Source organism: Marmota marmota, unplaced genomic scaffold, assembly GCF_001458135.2.
Source record: "Marmota marmota marmota unplaced genomic scaffold, marMar, whole genome shotgun sequence".
In the NCBI taxonomy this organism is placed as follows: Eukaryota; Metazoa; Chordata; class Mammalia; order Rodentia; family Sciuridae; genus Marmota; species Marmota marmota.
Window position 1 is genome coordinate 26,409,060 of NW_026000026.1, and position 25,186 is coordinate 26,434,245.

The 25,186-nt window shown below is 50.4% G+C and overlaps 1 long non-coding RNA gene across 1 annotated transcript; it reads left to right on the forward strand.

The window, feature by feature from the left end:
- The first annotated feature begins 2,371 nt into the window (after window positions 1-2,371).
- On the forward strand, window positions 2,372-6,743 carry LOC125619026. The gene is made up of 4 exons (XR_007350488.1): window positions 2,372-2,575; window positions 2,776-2,885; window positions 4,271-4,457; window positions 5,909-6,743. It is a non-coding gene; the product is annotated as an uncharacterized LOC125619026 (long non-coding RNA).
- The last annotated feature ends 18,443 nt before the right edge of the window (window positions 6,744-25,186 follow it).

Here is a 25,186-nt window from a genome sequence, read left to right on the forward strand (position 1 = left end):
AAATGATGCATTGGAGCCAGGTGCATTGGCACATTCCTGTAATCCCAGCAGCTCGGGAGGCTGAGGCTGGAGAGTCACGAGTTCAAGGTCAGCCTCAGCAACTCAGAGGCCCTGAACAACTCAGCGAGACCCTGTCTCTAGAATTTAAAAAAAAAAAAATATATATATATATATATATATATATGAATNGAGCGCACAGAAATTTAGAAAAAAGCACAGGACTGGAAATCTGCGAGGCTGTGGGTTCTAGGGCCATCTGGCAGCCTGTCCATACCCTGTCTCTAGAATTTAAAAAAAAAAAAATATATATATATATATATATATATATATATGAATGACTGAGGATGTGCCTCAGTGGTTAAGTACCCCTGGGTCCCTGGGTTCAATCCCCAGTAAATCCCCCCCACACAAAAAAATTGTTGGCTCTAGGGCCATCTTAGTGAGGTTGGATAATTATTCCTGTTTTTCAATGGGTCTAATGAAGCTCAGAGAAGGATAATCATTGTCTCCAATTGCCAAAGGGTACAGCTGGCACTTGACCCAGATCTGCCTGACCCCAGAGCCCCCCATGCCTCAGTGGTATCACGCCCATGTGCCCAAGGCAGCTCTGTGGACTAATTTTGGTATCAGGGATTGATCCCAGGGCACTTAACCACTGAGCCACGCCCCCAGCCCTTTTCATGTCTTATTTTGAGACAGGTTCTTGCCGAGTTGCTTAGCACCTTGCTAAGTTGCTGAGGCTGGCTTTGAAATTGGGATCCCCCTGCCTCAGCCTCCCGAGCTGCTGGGATTACAGGTGTGAGCCACCACACCTGGAGCTCTTGGGAATATATATATATATATATAATCTTTATGCACACACACACATATATATCTATACACATAGTTTTTTTTTGTTTGTTTTGTTTTGTTTTTCAGTACTGGGGTCAGAACTCAGGGTATTCTACGCTGGCCTCAAACTTGCAATCCTCCTGACCCAGCCTCCTGGGAGTGCTGCAGGGAGCCTGGCTATGTGCACTTTTTAAACTTGTTCAATTTAATCCCCACAATTTCCATGAACTATTACTATCTCCATTTTAGAGAAGAGGCGATGGAGCTGAGAAATATCTGCCCAAGGTCACCCACCTGTTCCAAGGTCGAAGTCACAAATTTTGGAGTTGGGCAGACCTTGGTCTCCCCTCTAGCTCAGGGGAGACCCTAGCTCGGAGGCCCTAGGCAGAGCTTAAGTGGGGGTAAGAGCCCCTCCCGCTCAGTAGCTGCTGGTGATGCCCATGAAGAGGGACCCGAGCCTCTCCCCTGCCTCTTCTGTTCTGCAGTCAGGAGGGAAAGAGCCACCGATCTGTTTGTCCCCAGCCTGGACCAGGTGTCCTGGGAGGAGGAGAAAGTGCCCGGGAAACACGGGGAGGGGCTTGCTCAGCAGGAGGGGGGGCAAAGAGTTCCCACGTGTGCCCCGGTGGGAGCAGGTGTGGAAGGCAGGAGAGGGACTGCAGTCTGCCGGCCAGGGACAGGGACAGAGCTTCAGCTTTAGAGTCAGGCCACCTGAAGCTCTTTGGGCTCCAGCTTCCAGATGTGGGAAACGGAAAGATGACAACTCTGTGTCTGGATTATCCTGCGGCCCCTGGGGGCAGTGGGCCCAGCTGGAGCGGTGCCATTCCAGAGTGCTTCCAGGAGCTGACCTCCACTGGCCTTTCTGGACCCTGAGTTCGTTAACGATCGTGTCATGTTAAGGATGGTGACAGCAGGCAATGTCCGCCCGAGTCAGCCTAGGAATCCCACAGATTCCAGGCTCGCTGTGCCAGGAACGTGGCCCAGAGACACTGCCAAGGGTGGCCCAGGACTTGGCAGTTTCCAAGCCCTCCCACCTCGTGGCCTTGCGTCCCGTGCTAAGACAGGTTCTCTGCTTTCTTTCACTCCTTCAGGATCCCTCCACGTAGGTGCTGCCATGACCTTCGTTTCTCAGATGAGGAAACCGAGGTTCAGAGAGGTCTTGGGACTTGCTAAACACTTCACAGCCAGCCGGGGCCAGAGCTGGGTCTGGAGCTCAAACGGCCTCTTCCCAGGCTGGCCTCTGAGTGAAGCCATGGACATAAAGCAAGTTGGAGGCTGGGAAGAGGGACCCTGGGCTCCCCTGGCCACTCCTGCGTGACCTCTGTTCCTCCCAGCCCTCCGGGAAGTGGCTGAAGGGTCCGGGGAGAGGTGGGATGGGTGCTGAGCCCGAGGGAGGCGCAGGGCCCAGGCCAGGAAGGCAGGGAGGAGAGGGGAACGGAACACCCGCTCCTCCCTGGAGCAGCTGAGGGCAGAGATAAAGGCCTGGGGAGACTAGCAGGGCCAAGATGGGGAGGAAGGGAAGAGGCCGCGGGCGGAAGGAACAGCTGCACAGGGAGGAAGAGTCCCCAGTCCCGAGGGAGAGGCCGGGGTGGGCTGGGGTGGGCTGGGGCTCTGTGTCCCAGGCCCCAGCCTCTGCAGCTTCAGCAGGTGGCAGGACCCTGCACTGGGCAGGGGCCTTCCCTCGTCCACGCAGGGGCCACTGCGCCGAGCCAGGCTTCTGATCCTCGGGGTCCAGCTGAATGACCAGGTGAGCCACAGCACGGTGTCGGACATTCACTCATCCATTCATCCAACACAATCCGTGGCGAGCTCTCAACTTGCCATTTGGGTGCCCAACAGGAAACGAAGTCCCTTGAAGAGGGGCTAACTCCTTCTCCAAGGAGCCTGCAGTCTCATGGGAGAGGTGGACGAACACTGGAAAGTGAATCAACGTTCTGTGTCACTCAGGGTTGGAAAGCTGGGCAGGGGATGTGACTGGCTGGAGCAGTGCTGGTTTTGAAGATGGCCAGCGAGGGTCTATCTGAGAAGGTGACATTGGAGCAGAGATCTAGTAAGAGGTGAGGTGGCAGCTGTGTGAGCCTGGGGGAAGAGGGTTTCTGGCAGAGGAAACAGCAAGTGCAAAGGCCCTGCGGCATAAATAGGCCTGACAGGGAGTAGGGAGAGGGCAGAGTGGGGAGGCCAGTGCAGCTGGTGGCTGGTGAGAGGAAGGTAATGAAGAGGAGAGCAGATGGGATGGGGGTCAGGGGAGCCGATTCTGTGGGGTCTCAAAGTCTACTGCAGGGACTTCAGCTGTTTCTCACCAGCCACCGACACCAGAGGCTTTTGAGCAGAGGAATGTGTGAGACAGACTGGGTCGTATCAGGATCACTCTAATTCCCTGGCTGCCTCTGGAGAATGGGACTGGCCAGGGCGGCAGCGGGGAGCCCAGCAGAAAAGCTGGTGCAGCTGGCCAGTGGGGGCGGCAGCTTGGTCAACAATCTGGGGTGTTAAATTCCAGCAGAAACAAAAACACTTCTATATCGCCTGCTTGCAATGGGTCGGCACTATTTTAAGAACTTGATATTTAATATTCTTTTAATCCTCAATACAGCTTTTAGGTAGATTTAAAAATTGTGTATCTATGTCTATTTGTATCCCACCATCTTTTAAAAATTGAGGTGAAATTCACGTCTCACAAATCAACCCCTTTATAGTGTAAGATTCAGTGGCATTTAATAAATCCTCAAGACTGGGGAGCCACCTCTCCATCTAGCTCCAAAACCTTTCCTCACCCCCAAAGAAAACTCCGTATCCGTTAAGGGTAGATAGTATTTTTATCTGCATTTTACAGATGAATAAGCAGAGGCAAGGCCAAGAAGTCACATGCCCCAGGTCACACAGCCAGGAAATGGAACAAGCCAGCCACGGGGGTTGGCAGGGACATGTGGACAAGTTGTCAAGGATGGGTTTGAGCCCCTTTTGGGACCCCCAGATAGCTCCGCGGAGCTGCCTTCTAGGGAGGGGAGGTCTGCATCGCTTGCTGGGTTCCTGTTTTATGTAAGGGTGTGGGACACTCGAGGCCAGAGAAAAGAAACCATCAAGAGGGCTGCGTTGCGGGACAGGCACGGTGATGTGCAGGGGCATACCTGGAATGCCAGCAATGTCGGAGGCTGAGGCAAGTTCGGGGCAACTTAGCAAGACCCTGTCTCAAAATAAAAAAATAAAATAAAAAGGGCTGGGGATGTGGCTCAGTGATAAACTGCCCTTGGATTCAATTCCTGGTCCCAACCTGGGGGGCAGGGGAGAAGGCTGCACTATGACCCCAGCATCTTCCTCCAGGGTGGCATGGGGTAGGGATGGGGGTGTGGAACCAGGCTGTTGGACCCAGTTCCTTTCTCCCACCTGCTGGCTGCACTATCCTGGGCTAGACCTCCCTTCTCCCACCTTTTCCCTTTTCTGTCAGGTTGAAATAAGAAGTACACCCTCCTCATTGGATGTTGGGAGAACGTGCGTTACCTGTGCGTAAAGCTGAGCGCGGCCGTGGAGGAGCTCGCCTTCCCCTTGCAGCTCCCCTCCCACCCCTGGAGAAAAATTAACCAGATAGTTAAATGCAGCCTTGGTGTTGGGCCTCACAAGTCAGCTGGGATGAGGTATGTACGCTCTGGCACCAGAAAGAAGGCAGTCATAGGATTCTCAAGTTGGAAAGACAGCGCCAGTTTTTAAAGCTCAACTGTGTCAGGATATAGCCAACATCAAATCAAAGGCACCCATTTTTTCCTGTTTTAAGTGTACCTTTTCATAAGGGTTTTATTGGTACCGGGGACTGAACCCAGGGGGGCACTTAACCACTCAGCACATCCCCAGCACCCCCCCCCCGTTATTTATTTGGACAGGATCTCACTAAGTTGCTGAGGCTGACCTTGACCTTGGAGTCCTCCAGTCTCAGCCTCCCAGAGCCCCTGGGATTACAGATGTCACAACTGGAGACCCTTTAGTAGAGGGGCTGGGAAGGCCAAGGACACCCCCTTCTGGCTGAAGTCACAGGCCCCCTAGACGGCAGCTCCAGCCTCAGGCCAGCACCTTCTCCGGATGGGACACCCCTTCTGGCAGATCAGGACCTAGACAGAGTGTCTGGGTGCTCTCACCGGGTCCTCCAAATCCATTTCTGTTTGACTCAACTCGCTGGGTCCCCGGGGCCCAGTTCTCTACCCTGGAGACTGGAGATGGGGCCAGCCCCTGCCCAGGCATCAGTGGAACCTGCGCTCTGGGTGGGAGAGAGGAGAGCGAGGGTGAGGCCGGAGGAACGTGTGAGGCTGTGCGTGCGTGTGGAGCGGAGTTCCCTGCGCTCAGCCAGGCATCTGGACTAATGGTCCATTTCCCCTGGTCCACGGGCCTCCGCCGGGCCCCCAGCTGCCCCGATGGGCCAGGTCAGCCCCCACAACAGGAGCCCCCAGCCGCTCCCCATTTGGCTTTCCTTGTATTGTGCGCAGCCTGGTTCCTCGAGGAAATGGGGCGGCTGCTGGGTGCGGGGGCGGCCGCCAGCAGCCCCACCCCCTTCCCCCCATTGTCACTCCTGGCTGCGGCCCCTGGCCCCTGCTGTCCACTCTAAAAATAGTCCTGTTCACAGGGAGCCAGCCCCACCCCTGAGCACTGGGCGTGGGGTTGGGGTTGCCAGGACAGAACTGCCCTGGGGACCAAGGTGTCCCCTCCAAGTGACCAGGGTCAAAGCGTGTGAGGGCTGTGTGACCATAGGCCTCGATATTTTCCTCCTGGAGCTCAACTTCCTCAGCTGTGAAATGGCGACAAGGCTACCTAGCTGCAGAGGGCTCTGTTCTTGTCCTGCTGGTGGTGGGTGCTGCCTGAGCACCCCAAGAACCAAGCAGAGGGTGTAACATAACTTTACCTTCCTCCTAACTAGGGTGGGTGCCCAGGATCTCTAGTTCCCTCGCAGGGGAGCTGGAGGGGCCCCTTTGCAGATCTGCTGGGACAGGTACCTGTTCCCCATCCTCAGATCTGCAAGCTCTCCTGTGGATTATGAGGCCAGGTTGGGGCCCCAACCCATGTCTCTGGCCTCTGAGGGCTGTGTTTTTTCCGCTTCAAGGGGCTGCCACCATCTGATGACTCCAAGGACTTCCTGGCTGGGGTAACCCTGCCTTTCAGTCCACAAACACATGATTCATCACGAAGGAAGATGCAGGGCAGTAGGTGTTGGGGGCTGGGCAGGGCCCCTGCAGCCTTTGCAGATGACCAGCTGGTCTCAGATGCAACTGTGGTCACAGTTGCAGTTTTACATGTGTCCGGGTGATTCTCTGTGTTCCCCACCAATCGTGGGTTCTAGAGTGGATGAAGACTAGCATTTTTATTAATTCCTGTTTCCCCCCCAACAAGGACTAACAAATGTATTTTCCCACACAAATCTTAAGAACCTGCAAGTTTGTCTCTACCGCTTATATTTTGGGGGGGGGGCTTGTGGGGACCCTTGTCATCGAGATTTGCTGTCAATCTTGTTCATGGGACTTTGGTTTTGCTACCTTATTGCTTTGCACGTTCTTACATGGGGACTTGGAAAGATACAAAACCTGTTTTATACCACAGCCCCTGCCGTGCTCCCCAGAACCTCATGAAAAACGTCAGCACTCAGACGTCCAGTGATGGTTCTCCTTGGAGCCCAGAGATGACCTTGGTGCCAGTTTGGGGCTCCTTGATGTATTTCATGTGTATCTAGCAAACTCAGGACCCAGCCCCGTTCTTACACAAAGAACAGTTGGCCATACACGCTGCTTTGCTTCTTGCTTTTTGTATTGCGTTAACAGAGTGCGTGACTATTTTCCAGATTAATGTACCTAGTACTTTCCCATTTAAAAATAAAAATGGCTGTTCGTAAAGTGGGATGTTTAACTTTTTTTCCTGGGAACTTCTCTGCCACCTGGTGAAAGGATGGACTCCTTATCATCACAGTATTTTAAATGCATAAAATACAGTTCATACCATTCTGAAGGAAGCCAATAATGTTGAAATGCTATTACTACAATATTGTTTTTATTTTACTTTACTTTTTGGTGCTAGGGAGGGAATCCAGGGCCCTCCACCTGTTAAGTACGTGCTCTCCACTGAGCTACATTCGCAGCCCTGATTGTTGTAATATTAACTGGGGTGTGCTACGCGGTGATACGTGAGCTTCTTCATTTTTTTTTCCTCCAGTATTGAGGGTTGAACCTGCAGGTCCTTTCCCACGGAGTCACATCCCCAGCCCTTTTTATGTTTCACTTTAAGACAGGGTCTTGCTAAGTTGCCCAGGCTGCCCTTGAACTTGCAATCCTCCTGCCTCAGCCTCCCTACTCTCTGGGATTCCAGGTGAGCCTTTGGCTACAGGAGCCTCTTAATCAGCATATAGAAAGGAAGAGGTCCTCAGCAGTAGGATGTGGAGGGTCTCCCACCCCTGGGTTGTGGAACTAAAGTATCTTGGCTTCTGACAGAGCCACTGCCAACCCTGTCCTGACTCATGTGGTTCACATTCATATTGAAGGAAGTGCTAAATTTCAGTGAGAAGTTAGTGAATATAAAGTTTTTACCAGGCATGTGGCACACATCTGTGATCCCAACAAGTAAGGAGGCTGAGACAGGAGGATCACAAGTTCGAGGCTATCCTCAGCCACTTAGTGAGACCCTGTCTCAAAATTAAAAAATTTAAAAAGGACTGGGAATGTGGCTCAGCGGTTAAGCACCCCTGGGCTCAATCCCCGGTACCAAGAAAGTAAAATTAAATAAAAACAAAGTTATTATTTTTCTCCCCTTCCAACTTCATAGAGTCCCTGAGTTCAAGAACCCATGCTGAAAAATGTGTCAGTCCCTCCCTCTCTTTTATTGATATATTTCTTTAGGGAGATACTGGGATTGAACCCAGGGGTGCTTAACCACTGAGTCACATCCCCAGTCCTTTTTATTTAGAGACACGGTCTCGCTGAGTTGCTTAGGGCCTCACTAAGTTGCTGAGGCTGGCTCTGAACTTACAATCCTCCTGCCTCAGCCTCCTGAGGCGCTGGGATGACAGGCGTGCACTGTCCCTCTCCGAATTCAACCCGTCTGTCGTGGAGAAGTCACCCAGTCTCAGCATTTCCCCCAGTCTTATCTTGGTGCAGAGCTGGGGAAGCCTGACACTGGACTTGGATCATCCTGCCCTGCGGGTGGCAGAGCCTCGTGCCCACTCCCGGCTGGGTTATTCCCTGGCTCTCCCGACCAGCCCAGTGGCAGGGAGCTCAGCTCACTGGCCAGCCAGGAGCAGGTTGGCAGCTGGTGTCCTGTCCCAGGAGTGACCCTGCCCCGCCCTGGTTGCACAGCTGTGGATGTGACAGGACCTTTGGCTCCGGTTCACCCCGGCACATTCCTGGCCCAGCCAGTTTTTTTTTTTTTTTGATGACTTTTTCTCCCACACCCCTCCCACCCCTTTTCCTCAAAAATGCTGTGTCTTTCCCCAGAGGGTCCCTCTGGGCGGCGGCTCCGGGGAGGGAAATGTGGCCTGGATTTCCTGGAACACATGGAGCTGGAGTCCCGTGACGGGAGGAGGGAAGCCACCGGCAGCCAGGGACCCCCTCCCAACATCGCTGGGCCTCGCTGGAGAAGGGGACATGTCCCCACGTTCCCATTCCACCGGGCCCTCTGCTTGCAGCCAGTGACTGCGCCCCTGGAGAATCTCAGCTCCGGAGCCCTCTGAGCTCTCGAAAGTTGAGAGCCGTGAACAGGGTTTGCTAAGGCTGGTGGGACGGTCCAGCGAGGCCATGAGGGTGCATGGCCCTTCCCAGACCGGGGGCAGCTGGGGATGCCTGTTTTGGGTCGCCTTGCGGACAGGACTAAAAACTTTCTTCCTTCCTTCATTCATGCGACAAATATTTGTTGGATCACGATATTGTGCCCCCAGGAGTTCACAGACGCAAACACACAAACCCCTTCCCCATGGGCAGTACTCCAAGGAAAGAGAAACCAGGGGCAGGGTAATGGTCCTGAGGTGCTGGGGAGGCCTCTGGGCGGTGACAGAGGGAGCAGTCCAAGGTGGGGAAAGGGCTGGGTGCAGTGGTGCAGGCCAGTAATCCCAGCAGCTCAGGAGGCTGAGGCAGGAGGATTGAGAGTTCAAAGCCAGCCTCAGCAACTCAGCAAGACCCTAAGCAACTCAGTGAGACCCTATCTCTAAAAAAAGTACAAAATAGGGCTGTGGATATGGCTCAGTGGTTGAGTGTCCCTGAGTTTAATCCCTAGTTGGCCCCCCCAAAAAAGAAAGGCGGGGGAAGGAAAGGGCTGGGGGCTCTGGGGCCACACAGGGGCTCTGGCTCCATTGATGGGAAGCCCAAGGGCTCTTGAGCCAGCACTGATACAGCTATAACACAACCCGCTGTGGTAGGGGGGAGACCCACGGGTGGTGGACCTGTGGAGCAGGGCTCTGAGGTCAGCTTGGCACCTGGATGCTGCTCCTCCCCAGGTCTATAGATGGGATGTGAGGCCTTGTGTCTTTGAGCCTCCGTTTCCCCCTTGGTCAAGTGAGCTCAGAGCTGGACTTGGTGAATCACACCTGATGTTTCAGTGACTCAGAAGGCCAAGGCAGGAGGATCGCAAGCAACTTGGCCAGACTCTGTCTCAAAAAATAAAATTGTGGGGGATGTAGCTGAGTGGTCGAGTACTCCTCAGTGCAATCTCTAGTACCAGATAAATAAATAGTAAGGGTGCTCGTGGCACTCTGGTGATTGGTAGGAAGGGCACGGCCACAGCCCTCCATGAGTGGGAGTTGCTCTTGCTTTTCTTTTTGGTACTGGGGATTGAACCTAGAGACACTTAACCACTGAGCCACATGCCCAGCCCTTTTTATTTATTTATTTTTGAGACAGGGTCTCATTAAGATGTTTAGGGCCTCGCCAAGTTGCTGAGGCTGGCTTTGCAACTCTAGATCTTCCTGCCTCAGCCTCCTAACCTGCTGGGGTGACAGGTGTGCGCTGCACTGAGCCCAGCTGGGAGCCACTCTCTCTAGACCCTCCTAGGAGTGGAGCCACTTTCTGGGGCAGAGTCAAAAGCTAGTCTTCAGCCCACATTAGGCCAGTGGCTGTGTAGATTTGCATGACATCAGGGGCCAGATCTGCAGTGGAGATATCCCTGAATTGTCTGCAGCCCTCTTTCCTTTCTGGGCCCATAGATCGATTTTAGGGAACCCCTTGGGCGAGAGAAGGGACAGGGTAGAAAGAGACCAGGGTGTTGAGTTTCTCTGAGGTCTCAAAATGCCCTGCCAATCACCCTGCCTTCCCCAGAGGTGGCTGGGGACCACCCAGTTTGGAGCTGGTTCTCCTTTTCTCTTTCCCCTGAACGAAGCCTCAGTTTCCCCATCTGTCAGGTGGGCAAGCAGGCCCTCACCCTGCTGGACAGAGAGGTTTGTCATGCAGAATATGCTCGGACAGGACCCTGCCCTCCCGAAGGAGGGCCCCGCCTGCCCAGGCACTGGGCTAAGAGCCTCCAAGTATTAGCTGACAGCAGGTGCCATCCGGCCACTCCACTGGACTGAACCGTGGTGGCTTTCCTTTGCCAGTTAAAGAACAGTCTTCTGCAGGGGTGGATGGGTGTGGCAGTGAGGTCTGGCTCTGCCCACCTCACAAGCCAGACAGCGTCCCTGCTCTCTGTGTCCTTAAGAACAGGCCTCCTGGACCCACCTCAGTACCCCCAACTTCGTTCCTGGCTCAGGGCATTTACACGGCTCCTGGGACACTTTCCCCTTGGCCGAGGAATCTCTCTGCTCAGCTCCATCAAAGTCCTCTTGCCAGTAGACGCCCACCCTGACCTGCAGACTGGGTTGGGTCTCATGCTACACATCCCCTCTCTGCTGCCACCTCCTCTCCTGATGACACCTGTCACTTGTGATTTCACTTGGTGTCTCACTGCCACGACCAGGTTGCTGACTCCCTCCACGTCAGGACTGTGTGTCCCATGAGGGCAGAGATGTTTTCTCCCTCACAGCTGTATCCCCAACATCCAGCGCAGTGCCTGCACCTAGTATGTACTCAATAAATGCTTTTGGGTGAATGGAAGAATGACGTCCTCTTGACAACCTGAGGATCCTCCTTTACAGATGAGGAACGGAAGGCACAGAGAAGGCAGGTGACCTGTCTCCAGGTCACACAGTCACAGTCAGAACCAGAGGGTCTCTGCTGGGGGTGTCTCCCTGTAAGCTGGGCCCAGAGGGTGGGCAGTTGGGGTTATCTGGGGAGGAGCTAGGACCATCTGGACGGAGCCCCACCCATCCTTGTTTTCTCCACGCGGATGGCGATTTGTGGCTGTTTTCCTCAAGGGCGACTCAGGTGACCTTCAGGTTGGGGCCCGCTGGGTCCCTAGGGCCTGCTGGGCGGAGGGCCCAGTCTGGCGGGGCTCCCTTCCTCGCCCCTTTGCCCACCCGCTGGCTTCACGCACAGATTACAACTTCCCCTCCTCGGCTGTCTTACGCAGGCCACCTCCGGCTCGCCATTGTCTCATTGTTTGCCGAGGGAAGCGCCAGGAGGAAATTAACCCGCTGCTCACCCCAGCAGCGAGTTTCACCCCCAGTCCCCGCTGGGAACGCCTGGGGGCGGGGCGGGGCTGGGGGCGGCTGCCACCGGGCAGGGGCACCGCCAGGGGGGCTGCCTGCTCCGAGGGCCTGGCCTGCACGTGGGGGAACTGGAGATTCCATGGGAGGGGGACAGGGATCTTGTCCTTAGGGACCCTGAGCGGGAGATTCCCAGTCAAATGCCTCAGGGCCAGGCAGGTGACAGAAATCTGAATACGTGCAAGCAACAGGGAGTGGTGGGGCATATGGCAAAGTGTGGCTACATAGATCTTCCAAAGGCCTTTAGATTCAGATTTTATTTCAATATGGTGTTATTCTTGTTTCTTTTTTTTTCTTCTTTTTTCTCCCCAGTATTGGGGACAGAGCCCAGGGCCTTGTGTATGCTAGGTAAGCACTCTACCACGGAGCTGTATCCGCAGCCCTTTTAATTTTCTTTAATTAATTACTGGAGATTGAACCCAGGGGTGTTCTACCACTGAGTGACATCATCAGCCCTTTTTATTTTATTTTATTTTTAAAGTTTTGGGACAAGGTCTCACTAAATTGCTTAGGGCATCACTGAGTTGCTGAGGCTGGCCTTGAACTTGGGATCCTCCTGTCCACCCAGACAGCTCAACATGGTGCTATTCAAACATCCTGAATCCCCCAGACTGATGCAGCCTATAGACAACCCGGTCCAGAGCTTTTCTGGAGGGAAATCAGATCAGTCCACCTCTGATTAGCTGTACCCACGTGGGCAGTTCCCCGGTCACACTGCATTTCAGTTCAAGTGCTCAGCTGTCATTCTGCTTCCCTGGAGCCTTGGGAACTCTCTCAGCCAGGACCTGGGATGAGCAAGATCCCAGGAAGACCCTTGATCACTGGCAGATGGGAGTTTCTGGGTCCGAGCCCTCCTCCTTAAACATCTGAGCTTCAGTCCTCTTGGCAGTGAGATGGCACCGGCTGCCGGTTTTGGAAACTGGCTCAGCAACTCCCCTTTTGTTAATGGGCTTCCTCTCGTTGTCTTGCTCTCCCAGGTCTCTCTGGCTTCTTGGGCTACAGGCTCCAAATCCTAGACTCAGGCTCTGCTTTCAGAAGAACCCAGAACAGAGTCAGGTCCCACTGTTCTGAGTACAGTTTATGAATCTAACCTTATGTAAGTCTAAGATTTAGAGACTTTAACTCTATGATTACAAATTTTCATAAGTTAAACTCATCTCTGATTCTAGATGGATGTTGCTCTAAAGGTGGTCAAAATACACCCACTGACCACACACACAGGAAATATAACACTCTGTTCTCTATAACTGATTTTTTTTTTTTTTTTGGTACCAGGGATTGAACCCAGGAGCATTTAACCATAGAGCCACATCCCCACCCATTTTATATTTTATTTAGAGATAGGGTTGCACTGAATTGCTTAGGACCTCACTAAATTGCTAAGGCTGGCTTTGAACTCTAGATCCTCCTGCCTCAGCCTCCCAAATCACTGGGATTACAGGCGTGTGCCATTGCGCCTGGCTATAACTGAATTTTGATTTTCTAGAGCTTCTATATTTTTTTAACCTGATGCCAGAAAATGCAAAATGCAATAAAATCTAGACAAAACCAGTTATTTCTAATTTGAACTAGATCGAATACTCAGTCCTCTCCTTCCTTGTATTTCTGGGTTGACTTAAGTCCTAGATGGATAGAGGTAGCTTGTCATTATTGAGAAGAGGGTCATCTGTGACTCGAATTTCTCAAGATATTCCAGCACCTCTGGTCTCCAACATGCCTCTGCCCTGTTGGCATTCATTGGGGAAAGCCCTGCCCCTGCTGATATTTTGACCTTGTTCCTCTTGGGCCATAATAAATCACAGTCCCTTAATTTTCAGTCATCTGGTAAAATAGTTCATCATCTTTGGTATCTCTTGGAGCTCTGGTATACAAAATTGTGATTCCATCATATATATTTTTGCTGAGCAACTACTGTGTACTGGCATTGTGCCAAACACACAGATAAAAAAGCAGATGTGGTCTAATTGCTCATGTCATGTATGAGCCAAATGATGTGTATATATTTATAACAAACATATTGCGATGCCTGCTATGAAGGAAGCAAATCGAGTGGGCACAGAAAGTTTCAGTCGTTATCATTCAAGTCAAGTTCAAGGTCAGGGGAAACCTCTAAAAGGTTTAGCAGGTGATGCTTACAGCTGTATAACATTTTGTAGCCTTGGAAACATCTCCTGCATGTCTTTGTAAACTTCTTCTTTCCCCTGTTTGTTAATGGCTACCCTCTGTCACCTTGGGAAGGGGACAATAAGGCAGAAATGGAAGAAATTCCTTTTGATTCCCAAAGGCCACGGCTTTTGGTTTATCAGAGCAATGGAAGTTTAGTCACAGCCCTGAGTAATTTGAGGGCATACAATTTATGCCATACATAGATTGAGAGAGATAGATGAGTCAAAATTGGTTTCTGTCTGTAGGAAACAAGATTATCTGCGTGGCGGGAGAAGGGAAGTATAGCAGAGATGCTTGTCTGACATGCAATCTATCTGACTTCCCTTCTAACCCTGCAGAGGGCCACGTAGCAGAAGACTGCACATTTTGCTGGGTGTGGTGGTGCATGCTTATAATCCCAGCGACTTGGGAGGCTGAGACAGGAGGATCACAAGTTAGAAGCCAACCTCTGCAACTTATCGAGACCCTGTCTCATATAAACACACAGAAATTATTATTGTCCATTTTGTAGACTCCCTGGCAGTTAGGTGTGGCCACACGTCCAGGTTTCCACAAAGGAGATGGCTACCAAATGGTGTATGCAACTTCTGGGTCATGCATTGAAAGAAACAAAGGGGCATCTACCCAATTCCCTTTCTGCCAGGTGGCATTTGACATGGTGTCAGGAGCTGGAGCAGCCACCCTGGGCCACAAGATGGGAGGGTGTGAACGTTAAGAATGCCAGACAGCACCGTGGAAGGGGTTAGGCTCTTGAACACCCGGGACCCTGTGGGGACAAGTGCAGGGAGTACTGCATACATGGGCGTCTGAGTGGCAAACCACTCCCTCGTGCTAGGCGTGTGAGCGGCAAACCCCGCAGGCACAGCCCTGAGTGTGAGGCTATATTGCAGTCCCTGTGCTTCCTCCACGGCCCACTCCTCGATTGGTCGCTGCAAGGACAGTTAGCAGACATTGCACTGGTGGCTGCCTGTAATCTTCTTGGCTACTGCCTGAGTATGTATATACACATAGTAACTGCACAATAAAATCAGACCTGCTTCCTGCTTGGTCTCCGGAGGTCCTGATTAGCGACTCTGTAGCCACACTCTCCTGTACCCTGTTCCGTGGACCATCTCGCTGGACGAGAGCGAGCCCACGCAGGACCCATCCCGGCCTGCACTCCTTACCCTCTGCTGGCTAGTGAGAGGGAAAGCAATGGCTGAGTTCACATCCCAAGTAATACAGAGGTCAGGTACAGGAAACAGGAGCGTGGAGACATTGGTGTGACCTTGAAAAAACAATGGAAACCTGTGTGGTCTGGCAGGATCCAAGTGCAGGACCCAGGGCCTCATGCCAGCCTGATGCCTGCGTGGGTGTGCGGGATCCTTTCTGTACCCAGAAGAGGTGGGGGCAGGAAGTGACCCAAAGGAGAAGAAGTGAAAGAAGACACCCAGAATCGACCAAGATTGAGCTTCTGACACCTGTTGGAAGGGAGGCTTTTTATCTTGGGGACAGGCTGAGCATCGTACCTGCTTCACTTTTTATTAGGATTATATTATTATTCCTGGAGCCTGGCCCCGGAGCCTACGTAGGGGCTGAGTTTTATCATCAATTTTTGCTGAGCATAAAAACCCAGGCTCAGGTCCCAGCCCCGCCCCCAACTTGCTGGGTGGCCTTGAGGCATTACAGCCCTTCTCAGAGCCCTGGGGATCTTACGTGGAGGGGTGGAACTGCAGCAGGTTCAAGGCTGCTCTTTCGCAGGTCCTTGGTTCTCGCACTGAGGCAGCGGAGGGCCAGGGAGAGTGCCCTAAAAGTGTCTCTAGTCCACGCCGTGGTGGGGGGACCGGCCACAACTCCGTGGGCAGACACACGCACCTACACACAGACAAACGTGGTTCATCAAAATCAAAGGAGCCAAGAGGAAATGCAACGCAGAGGTTTGGGGACACAGACTTTGGAGTTGAACAGACCATAGTGACAACCCCGTTTTCATCACCACCTAGCCAGCGACCTTGGACAAGTACCTTTGTTTCGCTGGGTCTTGGTTTCCTCATATTTAAAAGGAGGGTCACAACAGCTATGTCTAAGGTTCTCGTGGAAATAATATGAGGTCACATACGCAGAGCACAAACTCAGTGCCAAGTACACAGTAGGTTACTCAATAAATGCTGATGGTTCAGGTGCGGATTGTGAGTCAGGCTGAGCCCCAAACGAAAGGTGGGGAAGGTCAGGGCCAGGAGGTCTCTGGTGTGGAAGGAGCCATCCTGAGGAGCAGGGGATGGGGAGGCTTTGGGGACACAAGCCATGGAAGGGGCAGGGTGTGTACAGGGGTTGGCGGAGGATGTGAGGCAGCACCTCTCAAGAGGAGGAGGAAACAAACTGAGGTCAAGGTGGAGCCAGGCAGAGAAAATCACTTCCTCTTCCTGAGCCTTGCTTTCCTGATGGGTAAAGTGGCCCTTGCTGTGTCGGTGGATGATTATTGGAGATGACAAAAGTCAAACATTCAGTAGGGCGCCTGGTTCCTGGCACTGCATCAAATAACATTTTTTTCCCCAAAGAGAGGGTGCTCACAAAATATCAGGGTGAGAAGGACCCTCGAAGACTTCCTGCCTTAACACACACATCTGTTCACGACTGTTCACACACCATCCATCAATCTGTGCAGTTGTTATTTATCCATTTTTTATACCTCCATTCAAATAACCATCCATTCACCACCCATTCATCACCCATCCAGCCCATTCACCCTTCGCTCACCGTCTATCCTGATCCATCATTGTGGCTTCCCCACCATCCATCAACCGACCGTCCCTCGTCAATCTATTTCTCATCCATACACCCACTCAGCCAGATCTCCAGCCAGCCATCATTCTTCCATCTGTCAATCCACTTACCTTCCATTCATCAGCCATCTATCCACCAGTCACCGGCCATTCACTTCCTATTCATCATTCTCATGAATTCATTAGTTCCTCACCCAACCATTCTGCATGTGCCTATCCATTTCTTCCTCAAATATCCACCCATCCACCCACCCTCCATCTGCCCACCCATCTACCCACCCACCCACCCATCCATCCATCCATCCATGTTCCCATTCTCCCATCCTCCATTCATCCATCCATCCATCTACCCATCCACCTACCCATCCACCCACCCTCCATCTACTCACCCATCCATCTACCCATCCACCCATCCACCCATCCACCCATCCACCTACCCATCCATCCATCCATCCATCCACCCATCCACTCACCCATCCACCCATCTACCCACCCATCCACCCATCCATTGGTCACTTATGCATACCTTTCTCGTGCATTCATTCAACATCTACTTTTCGTATCTATCACCCACAAGCCAATCATCAACTCATAAATGTATTCTTCAGCCATTTCTCTTCCATACACCATCCATCCTTCATTTGCTTTTTCATTAAATATCTGTCATCTGTTATCCACGTATGTCATTGCCCCTGTACCTGCCATCATCTAATCATCTTGGCATCTGTTTACGTCCTCCCGTCCAGTCATCCGTTCTCTTAGGTCCATTTTCCATCCCACCCGCCAGGTAATGTGCACTAGTAACACAGACTGAAAAAGCTCCCAGCTGTCCTCAAGTGGCTCAGAGTCTAGCAGAGAAAGACTCACAGACAGGAAGCAGGTCTCCATAACACGAAGGCTGCTGGACCAGAGAAGTGGCCATTCCCACGCCCAGGGGGATCACAGAAGAGAAAGCCACAAATTCCACATCGGAGGGAAGAAAGAAAGGGGTCACCGAGAGCGGGGCGGGTGAACTGGGTCTTGGAGGATGAGGAGCAGCGGGGCTGGTGTTTTTGTAGGGGAAATCGAGTCCTCAGGCGGGGAGTGAGTGTGTACAACCCAACTGAGGGTTCTTACTGGGCAGAGACTTGCAGCAGGGTCGGTAGCCTCCTGACTAGCCCTCCCTGTGGCCACTTCCTTCTGGGAACAGTGAAGTTATGCAGGGGACGCCCCCTCAAGGTGGGGCAAGAGAGCAGCTGCTGCAGGATTTGGCTGAAGGTGGGCGGAGAAGGGGATTTCCTTAGACCTCAGCTTCCCATTCAAGGAGAGCTGACAGCAGAAGCCCAAGGAACCGGTGGAGATTTGACAAAGAGTAGAAAATAACGGCCTTGGGAAGGAGGAAGTGAGGCAGGGAGCAGCTGAGGTGAGGAACTCTTAAGTGCTGTATTCTTAGAATCTAAGTTGGCTCAGAAGAGAGTGTTTCCCTGTTACCTTCACTCAGACCGTTGCTACTTTAGCAGCCATGTTTTACTGGGCGGAAGAGTATTAAACGCCAGTTTAACACTCTTAAGTTTTCTATGCATGATATCATCTCATCCTTCGCCTTCAGCAACCTTGAGAAAGGTATTACTCTCGTGCCCATTTTATGGATGAGAAAACTGAGTCTCAGAGGTTAAGCTAGGATTTAAGTATCGTCCATGTGACTACACATTACATATCCTTCCTGCTCCTCTCTGCTGCCTCTCTGCGATCTGATGGATCATTCTTTGGGCAGGGTGTGTGGTTATGCTAATTACTGAATGTCCCCACTTGTCAAGGGGGACAAGTGAGGAAGGAGGAGGGGGAGCAGGAAGAGCAGAGCCACAGACGACTCAGACACAATTGTGCATTTACTAAAGTGTGTGTTTCATCATACTGGATGGAGAGTCCCTCTGTGTCCCCAGATGCTGAGACAGCACCTGGCACATAATAAGAAATAAATATTGGGTTTCGCTTAGATTCTGTCACAAAGACAAATGGATGGTCTGTGAGAACATAGGGCAGGTAGGACCGTGTCCTAACACACATCCAAAGTAAGAGCATAAAGAAGATAGAATTTACTGGGTGTGAATAACCCGGGACTGATTTGATGGTGCTGGGGCTCAAGCGTCTTCTGTCTGGCAGCTTTGCCATCTTTTGGATGTTGCCCTGGTCCCCATGATCTCAGGTGGCTGAGCCACTGGGCAAGGGAGAACCAAGGCACAGCCATGCGTTGGAGGTTCACGTGGCTCTAACTTGTTGCAAAGGGAGACCGGGGAGTGCAGTCTTTATTCTGCGTTGCCGAGTGTCCAGCTAAAGGTCAGAGGTTTTATTTCTATAGGAGATGGGGACAGTGGATGAAAGGGGGGTCTCTGGCACAGATGAGAAGATGCGTGGGCACCATATTCTACACTGTGTGGAGGTGCCGTGGGGACATAAATCACCTCTGCCATAGATTGCAGACCCCCTGAAGGCGGGGGGTGGCATTATCACCCCGTGGTCCCTGGAAGACTTGAGGAAGAAGACGTCCTGAGCCCTGGATACAGACTAGATGATTTGACAGAACCAGATACAATTGGGTCAGAGGCTTTTTGCCTGGAAATGACCAAACTGGAGAGGGCTAGACGTCAGGCTGGGCGTCTGGGTGGCAGCCAGCAACGGTGGAGGGACACAGGAAGGTGACCTGCACAGGAGGACTGGGTTGGGTGAAGGGGCAGAGGAGAATCAGGAAAGGAGGATGCAGTTCGGCTCACAGTCTCAGTTTTCCCCACAGCAAACAGAATGCTCAGCAGCTCACAGAGCTTCTTGGCCTGTGACTTCGCTGTGAGGACAAATGACACCTGGAGCAGATTGGGGATTGGGAGGGTGCCCCTGCAGTGCCAGCCCCCTGCCGAGGGGCAGTGGGTTCCTTTTTCTTTTTTCCCTTCTTTCCTTCTTGGTGTTCTGGCTTCTCTCTCTCTCTCTCTCTCTCTCTCTCTCTCTCCCCCCTCCCCTCCTCTATTCCATTTGTTCTCCCATCTTCCCTAAAGATTCCATCCCCACCAACTGGGCACTTTACCACTGAGCTCCACCCCCAGCCATTTTAATTTTTGAAAAATTTTGGTGCAGGATCTCACTAAGTTGCCCAGGCTGACCTTGAACTTGTCATCTTTCTGCCTCAACTTCTCAAGCAAACCGGCGTTGCCACTGCATCGACAAAAGATTCCGTCTTGCACTGTGAGTTTCAAAGAGGTGTCTGGGGCTATCCTAAACCAGGATATTTATATGCACACATACACACATAGAAACATGTACATCCAAGGGTATGTATCACAGCAAAAACATGTTCACACACTTATATATTTGCATATATATGATTACCTGCTATGTGACAGGAGATACTCAGCTAGTCACAGGGACCACAGTGGTGAGCAAGGCACACAAGATTCTTGCCTTTGTGAAGCTATGGTCAAGAGAGACAGCTATCACTCCATGTTTGTATAAATATGTCAAAATATACTAAATTGTCATATATATCTAAAAAGAACAATTTTTTAAAAGAGAGAAAAACAGCTGTTACACAAATGACAAATAGCTATATGATTCAATGTGATCAACAATTAGTACTATAGAAATATGGGATGGGGGTTGGGGACACAGCTCAGTTGATAGAATGATTGTCTCACATGCACAAGGCCCTGGGTTTAATCCCCAACAACAACAACAACAACACACACACACACACACACAAAGAAACACAGGGGGCTATGAGAAAATAGCCATTATTTATTCCAGCATTCATTAAACAAATATTTAATAAAAGGGATTATGTGTGCTAGAAGATAATTTTTACAGAAGCATAAAGTCTTGTCTCTTTTTTAATATAAAATGAAGGCATGTCAAAGGTTTTATCTAGGGCTGGGGTTGTGGCTCAATGGCAGAGCACTTGCCTCGCATGCACGAGACACTGGATTCGATCCTCAGCACACATAAAAATAAATAAATATTGTGTCCATCTGCAACTAAAAAAATTTATGAAAAGATTTTATTTAATTTATGAGGAAGCCAGTAAGGTGTCCAAAACTGGTTCAAAGGAGAATCCAAAGAGAAGACAGATAAGTAATGAAGAATGCTGAAATTAACTTGCTGAAGATGCAAAACTTTTCTTGCAGAAGGACTGGGGGAAACTAATTGCATGGTGAGCAGATAGAATTTACTTACATCTCTATGACAATAATTATTTATATTATTATCAGTCTTGTTACAATTTACAGATGCATACAACAGCTCAAAAATAACAACGGCCCATGTTCCACACCTGGCCCCCCACCTGTTTTGTCAATAAAGTTTTATTTGAACACAGCTGTATTAGTCAGCCTGACATTAACCAGCAAAGAATCATCTAACTGGAAATGCTGTGGAGATGATGGGAGGCCTTCTATAGGACATCTGCCTATCCAGTGATCTTTGGGAAGCTGAGTTCTTTTCTTTTTCCATTCCAAAGTCTTTTTTTTTTTCCTTTTGATACTGGGGATTGAACTCAGGGGCACTCAACCACTGAGCCACTTCCCCAGCTCTATTTTGTATTTTACTTAGAGACAGGGTTTCACTGAGTTGCTTAGCATCTTGCTGTTGCTGAGGCTGGCTTTGAACTTGCCATCCTCCTGTCTGAGCCTCCCAATCTGCTGGGATTATAGGCGTGCATCACTGAGCCCGGCCCATTCCAAAGTCTTTTGTGCTTTTTCCTGATCCAAGTCAGACCTGTGCTAGGTATGGTAACAGAGGCATCTCTCCATTGGGAGGCCAATAGACTATAACCATCAGACAAAATTTCTCCCTCAAGGAAAATGTTTTAATATTCAATAGTGGGCAGAGTTGGGGGCAGATGATTTTGGGGAATCAAACCAAGTCCTTCCCATTTTTGCCTCATAGTCAGATTATAAAAGCACTTTGTACCCTGAGTGGGGGTGGGGAGGAAACAAGGCTACCCTGTCCAGTTTTAAATCCCCAAATAAATAAAGTTTTGAGCCTTTCCTGTAAGTTACTGACTCCCTAACAAAAAGAACTTTATTCCTGACCTCTGCAATACTGTGTCTGAAAATATGTGACTACCTCTGTGGATGGAATGATCATATGAGAGAATTGCTGCTTTTTTCTGTCTTGGACAGACGAACCCCTGGGTAACTTTTTTTTTCATCCTTGAAATATCTGCTGCACTTTTTAATTTGGTGATTTACTGTTCTGAAACCTGAACCCTCTTGTAGAACTGCATTCCAGGTACACTTTTGTATGTTAGATTTCTGTTTTAGACAGCTTTTCTTTCCTGCTGTGACCAAAAGACCTGACAAGAGTCATTTTAGAGGGGGAAAAGTTTATTGGAGGCTCATGTTTTCAGAGGTCTCAGTCCACAGATGACCAGCTCCATTCCTCAGGGCTTGAGGTGAGGCTGAATCATGGCAGAAGAGTGTGGTGGAGGGAAGTGTCTCCCATGATGATCAGGAAGCAGAGTGCGGGGCGGGGGGATATGGATCTGCTCAAAACAGACAAAATATAATCCAAAGCCTGGCCCTTAGGGAACCACCTCCTCCAGCCACACCCGACCTGCCTACAGTTACCACCAGCTGAATCCCTATGGGGAGAATTAATGCACTGATTAGGTCGAACCTTTTACAACCCAATCATTTAACCTCTAAGAGGATTTTCATTATCTCACCCATGAGCTTTTGGGGGACATTTCATATCTAAACCATAACATTTTCCAAATGCTTTTGTGTCTGAATTAGAGACAGACACACACGCGCGCGTGCACACACACACACACACACACACACATTTCAGATTGTTTTAAGTGCCATGTAAGAAATGAGAATGGGGACTGGCAATGGGAATGAACTCGAGAAGAGGGAAGGATTTCTTTAGATGAGGGGTCAGCAAGCATTTCCTGTAAAGGGTCAGATAGTAAATATTTTAGGCTTTGCAAAACATCCTGTCTCTGTCACAGTTCTTAGCTCCGCCCCCATGGTGGGAAAGCAGCCATAGGCAATATAAATGAACAGGCATGACCATCGCTATGGTTTTGATATGGCTCAGATTATTGCAAGGATTCAAATGATTGGCGGCTTGGTCCCCAGAACAGTGAGATTGGGAGAGGTTGTGGGACCTTTAAGAGGCGGGACTTAGTGGGAGATGGGACTTAGTGGGGGGTCCTTGGATCTTTGGGTCCTTGCCCTGCAAATACTTTAAGGTGTCCTCCTGAGGATTGTTGTAAAAGGTGCAAGCCTAGCCCTTCCTCCCTTCTTCCCTCTCTGAGTCCTGGCTGAAGATAGAACAACTTTGCTGAATTTGCTTATTAGTTCTAAAAGCTTTATTTTTTTTTTAATGAAAGAAGAAGAGAATGTTTTAAAAAAGGAAATGTATCAGTTAAAATATCTCCACATGTAAGTACTAACACAAACCTGAATAGCTTCAACATACAGGGAATTTGTTATCATACAAGAAGAAACCCAGATGTAGGGCATTCAAGGGCTTGGTTAATTGAACAACATCATCAGCAACTCAGGTTTTCCCCCCCATCTTTCCACTGTTTTCAGCTATCTCCCTATAGTTGCAAGATAGCTGCCACAGATCCAGACATCACATCCTCACCCAGCCATGTACAGATGCAGAGAAGGGCTGTTTCTTCCATATATTTTTCTTGTTTTTAAAGAAACCTTCTGAGAAGTCCTTCCCTTTCATGTCTCATTAGCCAGAAATAGGTCATATATCCATCTCTAAATCACCATGTTTATTTAGAACAGTCAGAATTTTTCCAAGGAAAGAGAAGATAAGAGGGGTAAACCCAAGAACAAAGTGAAGATCTGCCAGTTTAGAAAAAGAGGGAAATGTTGTTGGGTGGCAACTGTATGACTTCGTCTTGGATTCAGCTGCTTAACATATTAGCATAAGCCTTTTTAAAATGACATTAGAACTAGAGAATTGCCTTTTTAATAAAAGTAGTTTATTTCCTTCTCACATCCATTAATCCCTGAGGTAGACAGTTTACAGCTGGTCAGGCACCCTGGGGTTTTAGAAACCTGGGCTCTGGCTCCACTGTGAGTGGCTTCTGTTACCAAGGTCACCTCTTGATACAAAATAGCGGTTGGTGCTCCAATCTTTGTAGCTGCTTTCCAGTAAGCAGGGAGAAGGAAGACGTGAAGGGGCACTGCTCCCGACTTCTTGGGGAATGCCAGCTTGGTGGGTTAATCCCAGCTACTCTGGAAACCAAGTCAGGAGGATCGCAAGTTTGAGGCTAGACTGGGCAACATGGCTAGATTCTGTCTCAAGTAAAAAGGGAGAAGGGAGAGGACAGTCAGAAGTTTTGTCCCCGCTTCTGTCAAATGCTGTCAAGGGGTGGAGGCTGATGCAAATGGAGACACAACCTGGGGAGTTGGCACTTGAACGTCCTATGTGACTTTAAGAGCTCTGGGAGTGATGGGAACCGAGGTCCAACAGGGACAGGATTTATCTTAGCATCCAAGATCCCACCCCACCCCAGAGGTAAGGGTCAACCTCCTCTGATGTCCCCACCTGCGCCCAGGCTGCGCCTACCGTCTGGCATTTCTCTCGCCTTCTAGACGGCGACCCTGAGAGACCAGAGTTCTCGTGGCTCCAACCCCCACAAGTGGACACGGTCACGGAAGGTGCTCATGGAATGAGTGAGCCCCGCGCTTTCCCCGGGCTCCCCGCCTGGCTTGCGCTGATGCTTGTTCAACCATCATTGGGAGAGAACAAATGAACCGGCGACCTCGGCGCCTAAACCAGGTCGGCTTACTGACAGAGGCCAATATTTATTTTTATTATTTGAAACTTGAAACTGGGAGCCTGGTGCACACCTGTAATCCCAGTGACTGGGGGACTGAGGCAGGAGGATCGCAACTTTAAGGGACAGTCTTGGTAACTTAGTGAGATGCTGTCTCGACATCAAAAATAAAAAATGTTAGAGTGTCCACGGGGTCCCCAGTACTTAAATAAATGAACAAATAAATAAAAATCGAGTGAGGTATTTATATGGTTCAAAAAATATAAAAGGAGCCGGGTGTGGTGGCACACGCCCGTAATCCCAATCTCAGCAATGGCAAGGTGCTCAGCAACCCAGTGAGACCCTGTCTCTAAATCAAATACAAAATAGGGCTGGGGATGGGGCTCAGTGGCCGAGTGCCCCTGAGTTCAATCCCCAGTAACCCCCTCCCCCCCAAAAAAGAGGTAACTGTGAAGAGTCTCATTTCCTACTCCATTTTTCACCCATCTGGTTTCCACTTTTTTTTTTTTTTTGGTACTGAGGATTAAACCCAGGGGCACTTAATCACTGAGCCACATCCCCCGTCCTTTTTTGCATTTTTAAATTTAGAGACAGGGTCTCCCTGAGTTGCTTAGGGCCTTGCTAAGTTGCTGAGGCTGGTTTTGAACTTGCAATCCCCCTGCTTCAGCCTCCCGAGCTGAGCTGTTGGTATCACCAATTTTTTCTTTCCAGAAGTTCTTCATGCAAATTTATATAAATTTATGCAAATAAAACACCAGGCACAGTGGCACACAGCTGTAATCTCAGCGAGTTGGGAGGCTGAGGTAGGAGGACCTTGAGTTCAAAGCCAGCCTGGGCAATTTAGCAAGTCTCTGAGCAACTTAGTGAGACCTCGACTCTAAATAAAAAATGGAAAGGGCTGGGGATGGAACTCAGGGGTTAAGCTCCCCTGAGTTCAATCCCTGGAACGAGAGAGAGAGAGAGAGAGAGAGAGAGAGAGAGAGAAACCATTGTCACCCCCCAGCCTGGGCTTGGTGTGGAGCTGGGAGCACGCGAGCAGTGCCTTGTGGGGGCCGGGTCCACCCCTGG